At 34.0% G+C, this 19,327-nt stretch overlaps 1 long non-coding RNA gene across 1 annotated transcript; it reads left to right on the forward strand.

The window, feature by feature from the left end:
* Nucleotides 1-15,881: 15,881 nt before the first annotated feature.
* On the forward strand, nt 15,882-17,672 carry LOC117101692. Its single transcript, XR_004444302.1, has 3 exons — nt 15,882-15,932; nt 16,865-16,947; nt 17,636-17,672. It is a non-coding gene; the product is annotated as an uncharacterized LOC117101692 (long non-coding RNA).
* Nucleotides 17,673-19,327: the final 1,655 nt, after the last annotated feature.

Consider the following 19,327-nt stretch of genomic DNA (forward strand, 5'->3'; position numbering starts at 1 on the left):
GATACATTAACTTTCCAAGTTGACTACCAGAAAAGTACATGTTGTCATGGCGATATATATTATCTTGCCAAGTCGACATAGTTAAAATGATATGTTGTCCTAACGAGATTTTCTTGCCAATTTGACTTCACAAAAAGCACATGTCGTCGTGGCAAGATAGGATATGATGTAAAAGTAAGTAAAAGAAATGAATTATGGAACTTTTGGATAAACGTAAATAGGTTAGTAATGCTATACAAAAAAAAAAAAAAAAAAAAAAAAAAAAAAAAAAAAACAAATACATTAATTAAAAAGAGTGTTGATATAATGAAGAACGGTGGTCCTAGCAATAACGATTTCTGGCAACACCGAAAGTGATAAAAACGAAGGGATGACTAACAAACATTCAATAAGGATACCAAATACCAGTGGTATTACAACCGACAAATCTATTATAAGTCAAACCATCATGCAATATTGCCAGACCCTTAGTAAAATGAACGTTAATATAAATGACTATATATAGAGAAGTGATTGAAATATGTAATATTGCTACAAATCTAAAACATGTTGAATGGACAGCGAACTCATCCGTCACTGACAAAAACTGTTATGTCTCGGTGATTTGGAAATCTCAGTTAAAGACGTCATTTCATCAATAAACCGGCCTTGTAAAAACAAGTCACCCAGAATCGACAATATATCAAATGAATTTCTGAATAACGGAGGTAATGGTATGTGTAAGTCACTGTACAGATTATTAAATGTTGACTATTTTTCCAACAATCATACATACTTTCCTTGACATTTATTTTAAATAATATTACCATTAGGACATTGTTTAAATCTACTCTAGCCTATCTTACACTTTTACACCGATTTTAGGCTATTGTGGCCCTGTCAGAGAGGTACGTTCCCATTACATTATGGTCTTCCATTGCTACAGCGCATGATACAGTGCATGGATGACAAACGTTACGTAACCACTACTAATTCAGAGTCGCTCATTCCAGTCGTACATGTGTCTATGTTAGTATTGACACTGTGTGTTTTTAGCATATTTTTCAAATAATCACCTATCAGACATTGACATGAAATGAACAACAAAACTAATGAAAATATATTTGGTTTTAACTTTTGTTTCCAGCAACAGTGGCGTATCCAGGATTTAGAGCCGATTTTACTTAAGTGATCTGTTTCGGTGACAAATAAAATGCTGATACACTTCTATACTGGTGAAGGCACCAGTCTTCAATCAACTGATCAGAATACCCTAATCAGGTTTGGTGACGGCATCATGAATGGTCACCGAAACTGATACTTGTCAGATCTATTAGGTAGAATCGGATTTAGGGAAGGGGTGCTGATGAAATGAGAGTCCACACCACGTCAGCGCCACCGTGGTTGGCGGTGACGCGAAAATTTCAATAATTTATACCTCTGGGTGCCCGCAAATGGAACTTAAATTACATTTTAATTCTTTTTATTTTTGACGAATTGAGTAAAAAAGCCGAATTAATTAAATAGGCAGGCCTACCTGAAAATGGCACTTAAATACTTACATTTATAAAAATAGGTACATAAAAGGTACATGTGGCTACTGAATTGCCTTTTTTTTTTGTTTTTTTTTTGTTTTTTTTTTTTTTTCTCTTTGTATGGTATGTTTTAATGTATTCCATGTGTTGAAGTTGTTTTAAGTTCAACCGAATAAGGAGATGCTAGGTCTGCTTCAGGGTGGTGAAAGAAACATTTTCATTTGTTTTTAAAATAAATCAATTTTAATTATCAAAAATAACTAATAACAGTGAATATGAGAAAAGTCATGTATACAGTTTTCAACTAAATAATAAATGTCAACTAATTAATAAGATATACAAATACAATTTTTTAACACGTCTGTTTATTTAGGAATAAAAAAATGTCTTTATTCTATAAAAGCTTGAATAAGCACTGCGGCCCTTATAACATATTTGAAAGCTTCAGTGCGGTGCTTATTCAAGAGCGGTGCTCATAAAAAGAAATACTGGTGTGGCGCTTTTCATGCCCGTTCCCATGTTACATATCTCACATTCCCGTAGTACAGTAGGCCTCTCATAGGTCCAATGTCATAGTAAATAAACATTTTAATACAAAAAAAAAAACAAAAAAAAAAAACTTGTGTATTCATTGTGTTATTTATTCATCTTAACACTGTATACATTATATTTAAAACCCAAATTCTTTAATTACACACATGGTAATAATAAGAGCCACGACAAGATAGCAATAAAGGCTTTTATTTTAATTATAAATCGGTTTATTACAGAAAACGTATTTTTTAAAACTTTTTATCACTTGCACATTGACATTTTATTGAACATTACAAACATTTCTGCATGCAGTCTGGGTGTTTAATTTTGTGAATGAAATTTTCCCAAAAACACGATGGATCAATCAGCATACATTCTGTAATATTTTTAGCCCTTTTCTTGTGTTTAACTTTTTGAATATTGGTACCGAAATCGCTCATCTTCATTGGACTTGGGTTTTCAATAGTTCTGGAATTCAGTGTGATATGAAGCAGAAAAACAGTTTCTTGAAAATTGTCTGCAGTGGTTGTAATTGCATTTTGAAGTACTAATTTGTGTTTGTTTTTTAACTGGAGATACATTATGAATGTAGGCGTCCCGTGTCTTCTTCTTTTTTTTTGCCATATTTTTCAGATCATTAACTCGAAATGATAAAGTATAAAATGCAAAATTAATTATTCATGGTGAAAAATTAGTGAAATATGAAAAAAATTAGTGAAATATGAAAATGACTAGATTTTTTAATGAAGATTTACATACATTAAGGGCACCCTTGCAGTATTATTGGTTTACAATTTGGCTGCCTGTTCCATAATGAAAAATTATTTAAGAATATATATATATATATATATATATATATATATATATATATATCTAATGTTTAAAAAATATGTTATGTAACTGTAATATATTTTTATATATTTATATTGTAATATATTTGTTATTTCTTTATATGTATGTATATAAGTAATTACATTTGTCTATATTTTATTTATATTATTTATTAATTTTAATTTGTATAGAATGCATTAATATTATTTAATATAGTTAATGGCATAAATATTACATACATAAAAATTAAATAATTTATTCATATGTACTTTGTTGTTATATATTTATATTGTTGCAATATATTTATTATATATTTATATTTATTATTACCAGCAGTATTAACAATAATAATTTTTAACATGTATAACGACTCATGAAAAATGCATAGGCCTATTTATTACACTAGACCTCATCATAGGTAACTATCACAAGTCCAGCTGCGAGCCGATTCAAGAGTCCCCACTTGCCAGACATTTTATTAACTAAACTGTAAAATGTAGTAGTAGTAGGGCATAGGCCTAAGCCCCAACTATGCCTAGATACACTAGATAGGTCGTTTAGCCAGATATTTTTACATACCTAGCCTAGGCGGCCCTATAGTTTTATTAGCAATAGTCCTACTACCTACCTAGCTACAACATGTTTTTTTAACGTTTATGTATAAATATGGCTGCTGTAATTACCGTAGTAGAACCAGTAACTCCCTCGTAGAACTAGCACTAGCTATAATATTACACATCAGTAGTATAGGGCTACCTAGCCTAACTAGCTAGGCCTAGTCCTATCTCATGAAGACTCTCCCTTCCTTGGAATGCCATCCTTCAAGTGCTGAATATTCCGAGATTCTGTATCACATCCTGGCCTAAAGTATTAGTTTATAATTAAGCCAGCCTGCTACTGGTCTGTTTATGACGTAAACTAGACCTAGGCCTAGCAAGGGCCTGAGTCGACGACGTACGAGTAAACTTGTGGCTCCACTGGCGGGCCAATGATAAATCAGCATACTAGGCCTAGCTATAAAACGGAAACTCACGGAAAAACACTCGAAGTGAAACGTCAAAACAAATTTTCATTTAGTAATAATACTATCTAATAGTAACACATGGAAATCAGTAGCTCACCTAGGCCTAAAATTGTCAAATTTATTGAAATCAAACATGGTCTACCTACAAAGAACTTAACTTTCGTTTGTCATCGCACATTAAAAAAAACGTGAAGGCAGGTACCTAACATAACATAAAACTAAAAGGATCTGAGTGTCGAGTAATTTTCGTAACATTCGTAACCTCCTGCATTCGTAACCTCACGCATTTTATCGGAAATATTCGCCAGATTAATTATGAGCGTTGATTGGTAGTCGGCTCATGATCCAAAGTGTCAACTGGTACCGACTAGTACCGAGATTCACAGTCACTTACCTCGGCAAACTATTCGATGACATAGTAGCTACTTTCAGTAGCCACAAAAACTAAATACCCAACTGAGCCCCACGATGTTTGTGGCTCAGGTGAGATAAAGTTTAAGAAATTGAATAGCCACAAAAACTACATACCCAACTGAGCCCCCCGATGTTTGGGGCTCAGGTGAGAACAATTTTAAGAAATTGAGACTTGTATAGATGCCCAAAAATAGCACTTAAATAGTACAAAATTTACGATATTTACCAGAGCCCCACCATGGTTTTGGGGCGCAGATGAGTGATTTTTAAGAATTTGAGACTTTATAGATGCCCAAAAACGGCACTTGGATACTTAAAATTTTATGAGAACTACTAATCCATCCATCTCAGCCCACCATGGTTGAGGCTGAGGTCAGACAATTGTAAGAATTTGAGACTTTTCGATACTATATGTGATATAAAACACATCCTTGTTTTACACCATCAGTAACCTAAAAAAAAATGGTTTGAATATCATTAAAAATAACGTTTAGAGGTAACCTTTTCTAAAACCTTCCTAGATTTCCGTAAGATCATTTTCATTCATAAATGTACATGTAGATAAAGATGATTTTATTAAATATTTTAGCAATACATGAGCTAAGGGTAATATAGCTCCATAATGTTCAAGATCATTATTTATCTCCTTTCTTAAAGATGGGAATAATGAGGCCTGTGTCCCGTTCATCTGGCACTGAGGAACATTCAATGATACAAGTAAACTGTACAGTGACATATACATACCATTACTGTTTGATGCCAATTTCGTTTGTAGTAGTATGGATTACTCTAACTTTCCAAGATTCCCACAAAGAATTTAGATCATTGCAATTTTCTGGTTTCTAATTCTCAAAGACTCCTTCAATTTCAGTTTGGAATGTAGACCAATTGTGTTTTCTTTGAATAAATATCCCCGATTGCTTTTTTGGTGATCCGCTTCTCGAGCGGATCACCTCTTGTTATTGTCAGGATCATCATCATCTTCTTCATCTTTTTTTTATTCTTCTTTCTTTCTCCCCTTTTCTGTTCGCACGATATCTCAAAATTGCCGCGAGCTACGCACAAGCACACTTCAAAGAACATTTGGCTTCTCCTGGAATAGTCACGGTAAGGTTTTCAAGGTGACCAGTCATGCGTGACGTCATCTACGCGCAATTTTGCATTTTTACATTATCGATCATATCAGCCTAACCAATTGCCATTTCGAAATCGTATTAAGTAAGCATTAACTTAAGGTCAATGTTGAATGTAATGTACCCTAATTTTACGCGTGCGCTTCTTAACGTGCGTCGAAATTTCAAAATACTTAAAATAACTTTTTGAGCATTTTAATTTTTACGCACGCAGCACGTACGGTAGCTAGAAGTTACGTTTTTTTACATATCTTGGGTTCCTGACATTGTTTTCACAAATTTCCGATCGTTTCAGTCATCCTACGGTTAATAACAATTCCGTACGCACGTATCAAACATAGTGAACTTTGCCCGCGTTTGTGCCGATATACAGTGAAATAATGCTAAAATCAGGCCTATATTTTAACAGTTACAGCTCCTTGGGATGGAAAATGACCCCCAATTTTTATTACATATTCTGAAAGCACATGAGTTGTAAATATGATTTCATATATCATAATGGCTGATCGGACATTGTGACGTCATCATATTGCCATCTGAATTCAATAAAACTGAATTATATCGATTACGTCATTTTTGAAGATACGCATTTGAGCGTATCTCGCTTATCCTTGGTCGATCGTCTTCCAACTTTAAGTATGTTATAGCTGAGACAATTTTCTTTCATATATGTGACTTCTTCTTACATTTTGATGACGTCATCATGGTCAAAATAAATGTTTTTTCAGACCCCTACATCTTTCTTTCCTCAAAACATTGAAGACCCCATAATCATCTTAACGGAATTTAATGGGCATACACTTTAGGTCAAGGTTGAATGTCAGATACCTCAATTTTCCGTTCGCGCGTGTTAACGTGCGCGTACGCGTGCGTCAACATTTATATACAGTATGCTTAAAAATATGCCTATTTTTAATCAATTATAGCTCCTTATGATGAAAGGACCCCCAATTTTTATTAGATATTCTGAAAGCACATGAGTTGTAGATATGATTTTATAGATCATTTTAAAGATCGGACACCATATTGCCATTTGAATAAAAAAAAAATGAATATTTATTTTTAACGTCTTTATTTTTAAACTCATTTGAATGTTTCTCGCTTATACTTGTTCGATCGTCTCCCACCTGTGAGAATGTTATAGCTGAGATAATTCTCTTTCGGAAGTGTCCCTTTATTTTTCATTTTGATCACGTCATCGTCATAGGTTATATGAAGGGCGGTTTTAAAAACAAAATGAAATGTTTAATTTCGTTTTTCATTACCGTCCACGCACACATCGTGACGTGCGCGTCCGTTAAAATTTGAAAATTACTAATATCACTTTTCAGATAATCTAAAGAACGTTTCAGGTCATTTTCAGCATTCCAAAACTTTCCATAATTTACGCGCCGTACGTCCATTTCCACGCGCACAGCACGTAATGAAGCTGGAAATTACGTTTTGTATATTTTGGGTTCCTGACACTGTATTCATATCAGGAGTCAACTCTTTGTGCCATTACCGTGCTTACGGGCGTCAAGACGTGCGCGTACGCATGTGTAAATCTTTTAAAATGCTCAAAATTACTTTTAAAAAAAAACAACTAATTACAGCATATTTTAGCATATAAAACTTTTCAATCAGCACAGCGCACGCTTACTGAGGGTCAAAGTACGGCGGATCACCAAACTCGTCCTCAGTGACGAGTTCAAATCTAGTTTTATATTGACTTTTGATTAAGCGTGGCTTAAGTCTAAAGGATATTTTCTATTTTCATCAACAATTTCTTTGATTTTCTTGGGTGTTACTCAGTGGCGTATCTAGTGGTGTTCGGGGGATGGCGAGGCGTTCATGCCCCCCCCCCCAAAAAAAAATTACTCGCCCCCGTAGCCCCTCTCAAAAAAACAAAAAAAAAACTAATCATCAAGCCCCAGTGGCGTACCGCAGGTTCAACAGGTTATTTGAACCTGGGCCCCTGAGCTCTAGAAGCACCGATCTATATAAAAAAAAAAATCTAAAGCAATGTTTAATTGTGACATTGAACTATTGTATCTGCTACCTTCCAGCGAGTAGCGTAACGCCGGGGCCGGGGAACCTGTGGCTTTCACAGACCATGGGGGCCATTTTTTGGCTCTAACTGAAATCACGACCGCCGTTATACATGCGAGGGATAATCAGGGCCGTCGAAAACGCACCAGTTGGCCGGACCATTTTTTCTCAATTATGATATAACATTTTTAACCAAATATATACGAATACCTATAAAATAATTATATGAATTTATTAATTTTCGCATCACTTTTTCTTTTTATCTTATTATATTTAAACAAAAATCCACCATGCGCTTGTTTTCGTATTGCCTATGTACATTTCGATTTTTTGACAATATTTAATTATCGTAATTTAGATGATTATTATAATATTTAGAGGTATAAATATAAAATAACATTTAAATATTTATAACATTTTGGGGGTGGGCAGATAGGCCTAAGTAAAATTAAAATTGTACCAGCAGTATGTTACCCTAAACTCTAATGTATTCATTAATTTGTAGGCCTATTTTTAAATATAATGATCCAAGATACAAGATACAAGTTAACTTCATTGTCAAAATAATACATTCTCAGATATTTGTTGTACGCGGGATGACAAATTTTAGATATGGGATTGGGGGCATCTTCGGCTCCCCCTTCGAAACCTTTTTGTTTTCTAGACGCTTTCGTGCATTATGAGACGTCCATTATTGAATACACTCTCAATTCATATAAATGTTCCCTACTTTACTATGGACAATTAATAATTATGATGATGAAGAAGATGATGAGGAGGAGGAGGAAGGTAGATGATGACAGGCTCCTTTGCAAAATTAATTAACAGGCCCTTTGGTGTAACCGTAGCCCGAGATACGGTTGGGAATTTGGTGACAATATCGTCGTCGTCAAATGTTCACACACACACACACACAGTCGGACAATAGTTATATGAATTATGATATCTCTTTTGTATAGAAAGTAATATGAAACCTATAAAATATCAGTTTAGGCATTCATTTATCTATACAAAATACAAATAAAATGAAAACATGTAAAAAACGTCTACACTAAATCAGAATGGAATATTGACTGCCTGTTGGATTGCAGTTTTAGTATTGCAACAGGGGTTTCGAAGGCTTTCCAGTATAACCAATCTTCATATTTCTGATAGATTACTGATTTAAAATGTAAAATATTTAAGATTTTATATTCAGTACATTCTCAAATGTCATGTAAATATCATATGTTTCGAAAATTACGTTATATTCATGCACCGAAGTGGAAAGTTTAACCTAATAATTTTGATATGTTTTATGTTGTTTGTTAAATGGTCTTTAATGATATTACAGGCTAATATGACCATAAAACTAAGTCCTCTTTTTTAACTTTTAAACTTCTAAACTTTGCGTAGCTCAATATACATGTATATTTCCTTAAATCATAAGGAAGTCCACTCGTTAAATTAGCATCGAAATAGTATTGAGAATTTATATTGACTGTCAATTTCAGATATCCAAATTATTTTTAGGAAATTACGTTTTATGCATGCACCAACGTGAGAACTTTGACCTAATAACTTTGATATGTATATGCTTTATGTTGTTTGTTGAATGGACTTCTTTAAGAGTAATATTAGTCTAATATCACCACAACATAAGGAAGTCCACTCTGTAAATGTTTAGCATAATATACTACAGAGAATTGTTTATCAATATCATTATACACATGTTAGATCCAAATTGTAATGTTTTATGTCATGTGTTGATTGGTCTCAGTTAATAATATTACAGTTTAGAATTCATATTATGATAACAACTTGGTCATAATATAACTTATTCTTAAAGAAAGCAGAATAATGCAATTCTGTCAACAATTGTACTCTGACCATCCAAATCCACACTAGATTGGTGTGATTTTACTTCCACCAGAAAATTAATTAAATATGCATAATTGTCTTTCGTGATTTTGCGATGACGTCACCACTGACTTATAATAACAATTTTTTAAATGTCAAATTATGTTATTTAAAAAAATGGGCGTATTTAATGCCATCTGCGTTCGTATTTTAAACTTAAAATTAAATTACTCGCCTACGTACTACTTTTAATGGTGAAAACTGATCATAATAAAAATATATTATCCATGCCGACGTACTGTTTGTTTTTAAACATTGTAAAATATAGTTTAAAATTTTATGAAATTCTTATTCATTTAAGCACTGACTCTACACCAATCATGACATGCACTCGGTAAGATTAAACCAACTTTTTTCACACTCGCAGATTTTAAAGCATTACTGCAAGATGGTTTGGAGTTTATCTCTATTATTATGATAAGTCACTTGAAATTTCAGAAAACATCTGAAAGAAAAGTAAATGACTCGAGCCGCTGTGTGTATAAGATCCGTTCAGTCCCTTATATGCTTATATACACAGCTGCAGTGCGATATAAAAAGGTACACAGATTATAAAAGGCAGCACTCTGAGACCTGTCTCTTATACACATCTAGATGTCTTGGAATGCAAAATGCCATTGTAGTTCATAAGTATCTAAAATGTTCATGACACATCATACAGAATTTTTACAATACAGTATCACTATAAAGCATCATACAGTAAAATATTATAACAAATACTATAGAATTGCAAGAGGTCCGACTGCCCATATTGTGTATGTACGCAATGGAACGTACTGCCACGAGATAGGGGGCGCCCTATTAGAATTCGAATAGAGTATTCTACTGCTTCCAGAATATCATATTCAACATGACTATTTTAATGCAGATACCTATAAAAAAAAAACAGTATAATGATATTAATTATTTAATATCAAACACGCTGTTAGTCTGCAGATGTCTGCCTTAGAATCACAAACAAACAATCCATACAAGTTTATTATACTAATTTAAATGTTATAAAAAAAAATGGAGGTATTAATGCCATCTGTGTTCGTAATATCAAACAAGCTGTCAATCTGCAGTTGTCTGCCTTATAATCACAAACAAAACATCCACACAAATTTGTTATAAGCAATTATATTCAGGTTTTGAGCACACTGTATGAAATAGAAAACAAAAAATTCATTATTTCCTGAAAAAATCTTGCCCGAAGCCCGCAGGACTGTAGGTAATTTTTAAAGAAAATAATAATTCCTAATGCTTCTATATCCTATATTGTAAGAAATGACTTGAATATAATTGTTCTGTAAGTCAGTTGTGACGGCCATAACTCTTTAATCAAACTGCAGGTTGTGTAGAGCGGTTGTTATAATCATAAATCAATAGTGCTTGTTGCGACCTGCGACCGTGGTCGGTTGCTTAATTAGTGATCACTGTGCGTTTGCATTAGCTGCGCGTATTAGAATTATTTGTTAGTATAACGCGCACTGACACTCTTCGCACAGCTCTTTACGTTGGTGGTATGAAAATGAATACATTGATGGTTAGTAAACAATTTTAGTCAGGTCTTGAGCCGAAGGAACCATCATTTCCTGAAAAAAATGGCCTACTGCCTGCGACAGGGGCTGAAGGCAATGTTTGAAGAAAATAATGGTTCCTTCTAAGGCTTCTATTTCCAATAGTGTACGAAATTATTTAATTGTATGATTACTTTATGAAATTGGTTGTAGAGCCGTTGTTACAGTATTATTATAAATCCATAGTGCTGGGGCGGATTGCTATAAGCAGTCTTTAGACGGTCTTAACGGTTAGCCGGCTATAATCGTGACCTCACTACTGGTCTACGATAATATACCATTGCTATACCGCGGTCTAACCAGTCAGCCGTCTTAAATTTTAAAGCCTACTCGGAGGAGGCTTAAAACGGTCTTAAATAATTTTTCATCATGGCGTTCTGCTGATTAATTCAACAGTGCAATGGCAAGACCTAGGCCTAGATCTTCAAAGTTGGAGAATCGACCGACGAATACTCCGCACACTTCTCAGTGTAAACATAGGTCTACGGCGTTTATTTACGTTCATTTCAATACATTTGCGTGCATCGAGCACGCATGACGTCGCCCTCAATCTTACGTTGACAGGGAGTGCTTGTTTGCCAGGGAAGACTGTTTTATAGCAATGACTTTAGTATAAGACCGTCCAATAGTCAGGCAGTCTACGGTTTCAGACCACCGAAAGTGGACAAAATTGCAACAAAATGTTTTTTAACTTTATTCGAGGAGTTACCAATTAAGACCGTTTTACAGCAATCCGCCCCAGGTTGTGGCGGTTGCTAAGTGATCTCTGTGCATGTTCATTAGAATGATTTTGTAAGTAGTACGCGCACTGAAATTCTTCGAACAGCTAGCTATAGAGTACTACAGTGTTACGTCACGATACCACGTGATACTACTCCGTTGCTATCGTTGCAAAAAGGGTTCAACCTAGCCTGGGTTCCAGGCCCTAATTTTTGGTTACTCACACTTTATTGCACTTAGTGCGCGCCATACCTCATTTAATTGGCGTCCCATACTCGATTTCATTTTTTCGGATTCCGTCTCTAAATTAAAGATCTTATAAATACAAGATAGCGTTCTCTGCGATTTACGCGTAACAAATAGAAGCGTCGATTTGGCACAGAAAAGTAATCAATTTTGGAGAGGGCGTCCTAGTCGTTGCCATGGATCTAAGATAGGGTGTTCGCGTTACGCCATAAGTTCGTTACCTAGTACGTTAATTGGTTCCTTATGTTCTAAAGAGAGGGCGCATTGTAAATTAGACGCTTCTAATTGTTACGCGTAATTGTAAAGTCGCGCGACGTACGCTATGATCAGAGCGGTCAAAGCATAGAGCTATTAAACAACTAGAGTGCTGACAAGATGGCGCAGCAATGCAGAGTTATGTATGTGTACCATCCAAGATGGTCGTCGTAGTAAAGCGCCACCTTCAGGCTTAGTATACATATTATTACATATTAATAAGCCCTCTGACTGACTATTATTTCATTAATGATAATGAGTAATGGTAATAACAAATTATTAAACTATTGTAGCCAAAACTAGGCCAAGTGGAGCATCTTATTCAAAAATAAGGTACCAAGGAATGAAAATTAAAATCGTGTACATTACACCCAAACACCACAACGCTCGAGTTTCAAAGTATTAGTAGTAGTGCTCTAGTATTCTTATTATATCTCTATGGGTCAAGGGCGCTTTTGCAAGAGGGCGCTTTTCATGCATTATTACAGAATTTGCACGCGAAAATCGCGGAGAATTCTATCTTGTGTTTATAAGATATCTTTGCTCTAAATTAACTTTCTCGTTGGTGGCGCTGTCCAGAATGAGAAAAATAATTTTAAAAAATAAGAGACTTGTGGCAAGTCTAGGTTCAACCGGACGCCATTTTCTTCACTAAAGGAGGAAAACTTTATTACTAATCAGAGTCCGGTCATACGATTCTGTGCTTTTGTGTCTAATTTTATCGTTTTGATTTATTTATGCCTACTTATTTGTATCTTATGGATAATGACAACGATTTCCACCTCCGCAAAAGGAGATTATGTATATTCACAGATGTAAAGGTGGCGGAAGTTTTTAGATCTAGCCGCTTAATTGTTTATATTCCCACCATGCATTTCGGTGGAACAGTTTTTTTTTTTTTTTTTTTTTTTTTGTGGAGAACTTTATCTTGTGTTTCTACTCTTTGATGATAAGAAGATGAATAAATTGATACTGGTTAGTGCAGTTTATTAGCGGCTATTAGTTAGGCCTTACGTCCTAGTAGACATTTGTTTAATAGATTAAAGTGTATTTGTAAACATTATTATGAATTATTTCTGCCGCTAACGAAAAAACTTACAAACAATTCCGTAATAAAGTAAATTCTTTAATTGAATCAACTAAAAATAAGCATTATCAAAATACATTTATTAAACATAAAAATGATATCAAGGCAACTTGGAAGACCATCAACTTGTTGATCAACAAAAAAAAAACAATCGGCAGTCTAATACTTCCCTAAATTGTAATGGGATAATGACCACTGATCCAAAAGTCCTAATGCAAGTAACAAATACTTTGTCAAAATTGGACCTTCACTTGCTAACAAAATTCCCCATGTCAATAAATCATTTAAAGACTTTCTACCAAACCCAATTCCTAATTCCCTATATTTTACCCAAGTCAATGAGACTGAAGTGATACAAATACTTACATCCTTTAAAATGAACAAATCTCCTGGTATCTATGATATTCACACCAAAGCCATCAAACACATTGCTAATCTCATCTCTCTTCCTTTATGCCATATTTTTAATCTTGCCCTATCCAACGGTGTATTCCCAGACAGGATGAAGCTAGCGCGCGTTACCCCTATATACAAGTCTGGCATTAAATCCGATCTATCTAATTATCGCCCTATCTCAATTTTATCAATCATCTCAAAGGCATTGGAAAGAGCTATAACCACCGCACTTTCTCATTTGTTTCTAAATATGACATACTCTATAACAAACAGTATGGTTTCAGGAAAAATCACAGTAGGCCCCTACATCCATGGCCCTCATTGATCTAACAAATAATATAGTTAATGCTCTTGAAAACCGACAACTTGCAATTGGTCTTTTTATAGATCTTTCCAAGGCCTTTGATACAATTGACCACAATATCCTCTTGTATAAGTTATCTCACTACGGAATACGGGGACCCGCACTTGATTTCTCCAATAGCTACCTCTCAAATCGTGCCCAATGTACCAAGTATTGTAATTCTATATCTAACTTCAGCCCAACCAAATGTGGAGTGCCTCAAGGTTCATTAGTGGGTCCTCTCATGTTTATTTTATATATTAACGATATCCATCTGTCCTCTAACTTGCTCAATTTCTTTCTCTATGCCGATGATACAACGGGTTACTATTCTAACCAAAATATTCAATCGTTATTCGATACTTTTAACTCCAGTTTGATTCACATGTACTTTTTTGCAAACAAAATTTCAGTCAACTAAAAAAATGTAGCTTCATCCTGTTTGGGACCCCCAAAAAGCTTAAAAGTATCGATCTTTCAGCTTACAAAATTGTTATCGACAATCACGAAATACCTTCTGTTCAATCTGCAAAATTTTTAGGAGTACACTGAGACAGTGGGCTCACGTGGAAAAATCACATTAGCGAAGTTGAGAGTAAAATTTCCAAAAGCCTTGGCATCATTTCTAGACTCTCCTCATTTATTCCCTGTAATGTTCTTCGTATTCTCTACTGCTCTCTCATTCTTTCTTACTTGAACTACTGCAACATTGTTTGGAGCAATACATATCCATCTAACATCAACAAACTTCAAATTCTTCAAAAAAAAAAAAGGCTATCAGGATCATATTTGGCTCTCCCCCACGGTCTCATTCTTCCCATCTGTTTTCCAATCTAAATTATCTGAAATTATACGATATTAATTTAATCCAGCAAGGTATTTTTGTATTATACTCCGCCATGCATTCGATCCTCCCCAAGCATTTAAGGAACATGTTTATGCCAAATTCTTCTTTTCACAATTATTGTACGCGATCTAGACCTGATATTCACATCCCTAATCACAACACAACCTATTCCCAACACAACGTTAGATATACGGACCCCTCTATCTGGAACAATCTACCATTCTCAATTACCATTGCTGTCTCTGCCAGAGCTTTTTCTAATAAACTCAAAAATCACATAATCTCAAATTATTAAATTTTTCTGTGTTTGAAATTCATCGTGCTGTTATGTATTGAGCTGCTTTTTCTCCCTTTTTTAAGGCCTCCCCAACACAAGATGTTTGTATTTTGCAAATAACTTCTCGGGTCCTGGCCTTCTTCCAATTTTTGTACTTTTTGTATTTGCAATTTTGTATTTTCTTGTGCCATTGGAAGAAAATAAATGTTTTGTAGAATTGAATTGAATTTCAGAGATGCCTTATATTTTAAGCTCTTTTTTAAGTCAATCACTTTGTTATTGCTTAAGACGGTCTCAATCGTATTAACCAGTGAGCGCCGTAGAGCGAGATGTGTTAGGTTCGCTGTATAGCTTGGCCTAACAATGAAATAGTCCATTGCTTTGTACTTTAATAAAAAATCACCCCAGCTTTAATTTTTTTTTTTCCACACGAGACGCAAAAAAATCGGAGGCACTATATCGATCAGTGATCAGTCAGGAATAGGAAAATTCAGTGCAAATACTAAGTGATGACGTCACCACTGACTTATAATACCAATTTTAAATGTCATACTATGCTATTAAAGATTGGACGTATTTAATGCCATCTGTGTTCGTAGGTTTATATTCACATATATATAGATTAAAATAGAAGCACTTTTATAGTGATAATAAAAATAAATTACTCGCCTACGTACTGCTTTTAATGGTGAAATACCTAAAACTGATCATAATAAAAATGTATTATCCATATGCAAATGTTTGAAACATTTTACTATATAGTTTACAACATTATGAAATACTTGTTCATTTGAGCACTACACCAATCATGTCAAGTACACGGTAAGTAACACTTCAATCCAGTAGTAAATCATAATACTGAGTTCTATTAAATTTAGAAGAATTACTTTATTCGTTGAATAATTTGATAAAAGATAAATAGCATAATAAAAGTTGCAACATGGTTATTGTGTAATTTATATATGCTTTGAGACGTATTTACTCGAGCTTTGAGACTTATTTCTTTTATTATTATTATTATTATTATTATTATTATTATTATTATTATTATTATTATTATAATATAGAATAGATCTCGGTGGTCACTGACCAGGCCTACTAGGCGAGGGTATGCCAAAGCAATAGACAGACGCTCCCGTTGGGAGCCTATTTTCCTTGTGATATCTGTTATTCTTGTTTGTTCTCTACTGTTGTTCTTTTTTAGACACTGCGCCTTGAGCACCAGTTTGGTGGTGATGTTTGCTCTTTACAAATCGTTATTATTATATTATTAGTAGTAGTAGTATAGTAGTAGTTGCAGTAGCAGCAGTAGCAGCAGCGGAGGCGGTGGTGGTGGAGGTAGTAGTAGAAGAAGAAAATCGTATGCGCATAATAGAATTCAAAAAGAAAATAAAATCATCCGCATTTTTTCACTCGTAAAAAGTAGAAACAGTTCTATAGAAATATAATGATATAAGTAGGCCTATAACATTTGATAAAATATGTAAGTCTTACCTAAAAAGATTCAAGTAAAGATTATTATCTGTACAAACTGCCGCGGACAATGAGCAGACGGCGTCGCGTCGGCTAGTTCTAACAGGGAGCGCGCGGGAGTTGATTCGTCGTGCGACGGTCGTACGACCGTCGTACAGCGCAGTGACTCCCCCGGCTTTACATTGTTTCAAAAGCATTAGTAATATTAATTCGTGAAAGAGATCTTCCCGTATGAAGGTATGGCAGAATACAATTGATTACAATGAGTATTTTTATTTTAGTACCCTGCAAGTGTTGGCTGTATTCCTGATAGTGTGTGTTCTGACTGAATATGTCTTTGCTGACGCCTTACCTGATGAAAATGGTACGTTTTACTAGCACAGGTCAAGATGCGATTGTTTAGAAATATTTAATATATTTTATTACCAGCTAAATTGGAATTTTGTTTGCAATTATTATTTTAAAATATAAATATAACCTGCGAAATAAACTTGTCATTTATTCACCTTTCTTGCTCGTATCTTCAAAACGTGTATTCATATACGTATATTTTGTCCGGTCCAAATTAAATCCCAATTATTTCTGCATATCAACCGCCACGATAACAAGGACAACAAATTCAAGGTTGATGTTGTTTTTTGTTATTATAAAAATATTTTTTAGATTTCGCAATACAGCCACCTAATAGGAATATTTAAAAATCATTGTTGTCTTTTTTTAAAGCCTAATTCTGCTTTTACCTGCAACGATATATACCGACATTGAGTGCGCATGCGCACTGTTGACCATTGCTTAATACAGTAATAATGAATACATTGGCGCGTTATCTAATGCTTTTCCGGTTTTACTAGACTAAATCTATATATATATATATATATAAATTTAATGGCAAATGGGATAAACGATGTGGATCCACGTATGTCTCATCGTATGAATAAATCAGTAGGTAGACGCAGACAAACAGAAATCTAAATATATTCACAAACACACATATAGACCTTTTAACTCTACAGCAAACGTTTTATTCTATCTATTTCAATTTCGTCTTGTAGAGCTTGTAGACCAAAGTAGAATTCGCCGAGACCCAGGTGAGTTGTCCAGGAAATTTTGGTTGGTTGCTTTTTTTTTTCTTTTTTTTTCCCATATAAAAAAAATGAATACAATATGTTGTAGAATAGACATCACTGAATATAAAAGTATGTACCACATTTTTTTTATGCGCAAGGGGCGTATCCAGCAATTTCAAATGGCCGCTATTTTCAAGCAATAATTGTACGTTTATGACATTCAAAGATGCTAATGTATAAAATATTCTTTCATAAAGTGAAAATGAAAATAAAAATAATATTTCACTTCAAATTTTCAAAATTTAAATTTAAAATGGCCGCTATGTTAAATATTTTAGCTATTTTTAGCATTATATTTAATATACAAAATTAATGATTTAATTAGTCTCATAAAATGTGTCACATTTTTTTTTTATGCGGAAGGGGGGTAACCCAGCAATTTCAAATGGCCGCTATTTTCAAGCATTTTATTACCAATATTTGTACGTTTATGACATTCAAAGATGCTAATGTATAAAAAATATTCTGTCATATAAATGAAAATAAAAATAATATTTCACTTCAAATTTTCAAAATTGAAATTCAAAATGGCCGCTATTTTAAATATTTTAGCTATTTTTAGCATATAATTAATATAGAAAATTATTGATTTAATTAGTCCCATAAAATCTAGCCTTTGAAATGGAATAAATTAATTAAATAATTATAATAATCAAAATACACAGATGCTGAAATGCGGGGCTGGTGAAATTACATCTTAGTTGATATGCAAATTAGGGATATACATGCAGCATATCTTGGCAACCACTAGCCGTACAGACTTGGTTTCTTTTTTAAATAAAAACATATACATTTCTATTTACTTCAATGTAACATTTTCTCCAAGAGTGACTGGAAATGTGATATTTGACCTATGACCTTATTTTTTTGGAAGATTTCCTTATTTCTGTGCCTGTTTGTAAAGACTTAGTTTTGGTCTCCAATTACTTAAACATATGTTCCTATTTGACACTTTAACATGACATTTTGAGGAAAATTCACTTAAAACCATGTTCCTTAACTTTGGCCTTACAAGATCTTAAAGTAAACTTTTTGTGTTCTGTCTACTAAATTGACGAGTCTTTTAGAATATTACATTCATAGATATGGAGTCAGGAGGTAAATGTTCTGTTTTCACCGTGAAATTAAACCACTTAGGATATTGCACAAAAACTGACAAAATAGTAGTGTTTTGGTATTATTTTAATTTGGATCAAGCACACTTGTCAGAAATTACATTTTTTCTGGACCATCAAATCCATAATAGAAACCAAATGTTTATATTACATTCTTCTTTATTGTATCAAACATATAAATACAAAAGGTAACCAGGGTATAACTAGAGCTAATCAAGCTTGGCACCTCACCCCCATCCCTATATAGTGTTAACGTCTATCTTGATTTATATTATATCTAACTATTTGTTTCTAGCCGTAGGCCTATCTATTGTGTAATGGAGTGTATCTGGTGGTATTTGTATCTGTTCAACCACGAAGCCTCCGTGGTCTAATGGTTATGACGCTCGCCTTGACAGCGAAAGGGTCGCAGGTTCGAGTCCCGCCAGAGGCATTTTATTACACAGTAGCTTTATACATTTACAAGACTACATTCGTTGAGAGCTATGTTACAGAATGTATG

The sequence above is a fragment of the Anneissia japonica genome, unplaced genomic scaffold, assembly GCF_011630105.1.
Source record: "Anneissia japonica isolate Jap-2015-1 unplaced genomic scaffold, ASM1163010v1 scaffold180_len884964_cov147, whole genome shotgun sequence".
NCBI lineage: Eukaryota > Metazoa > Echinodermata > Crinoidea > Comatulida > Comatulidae > Anneissia > Anneissia japonica.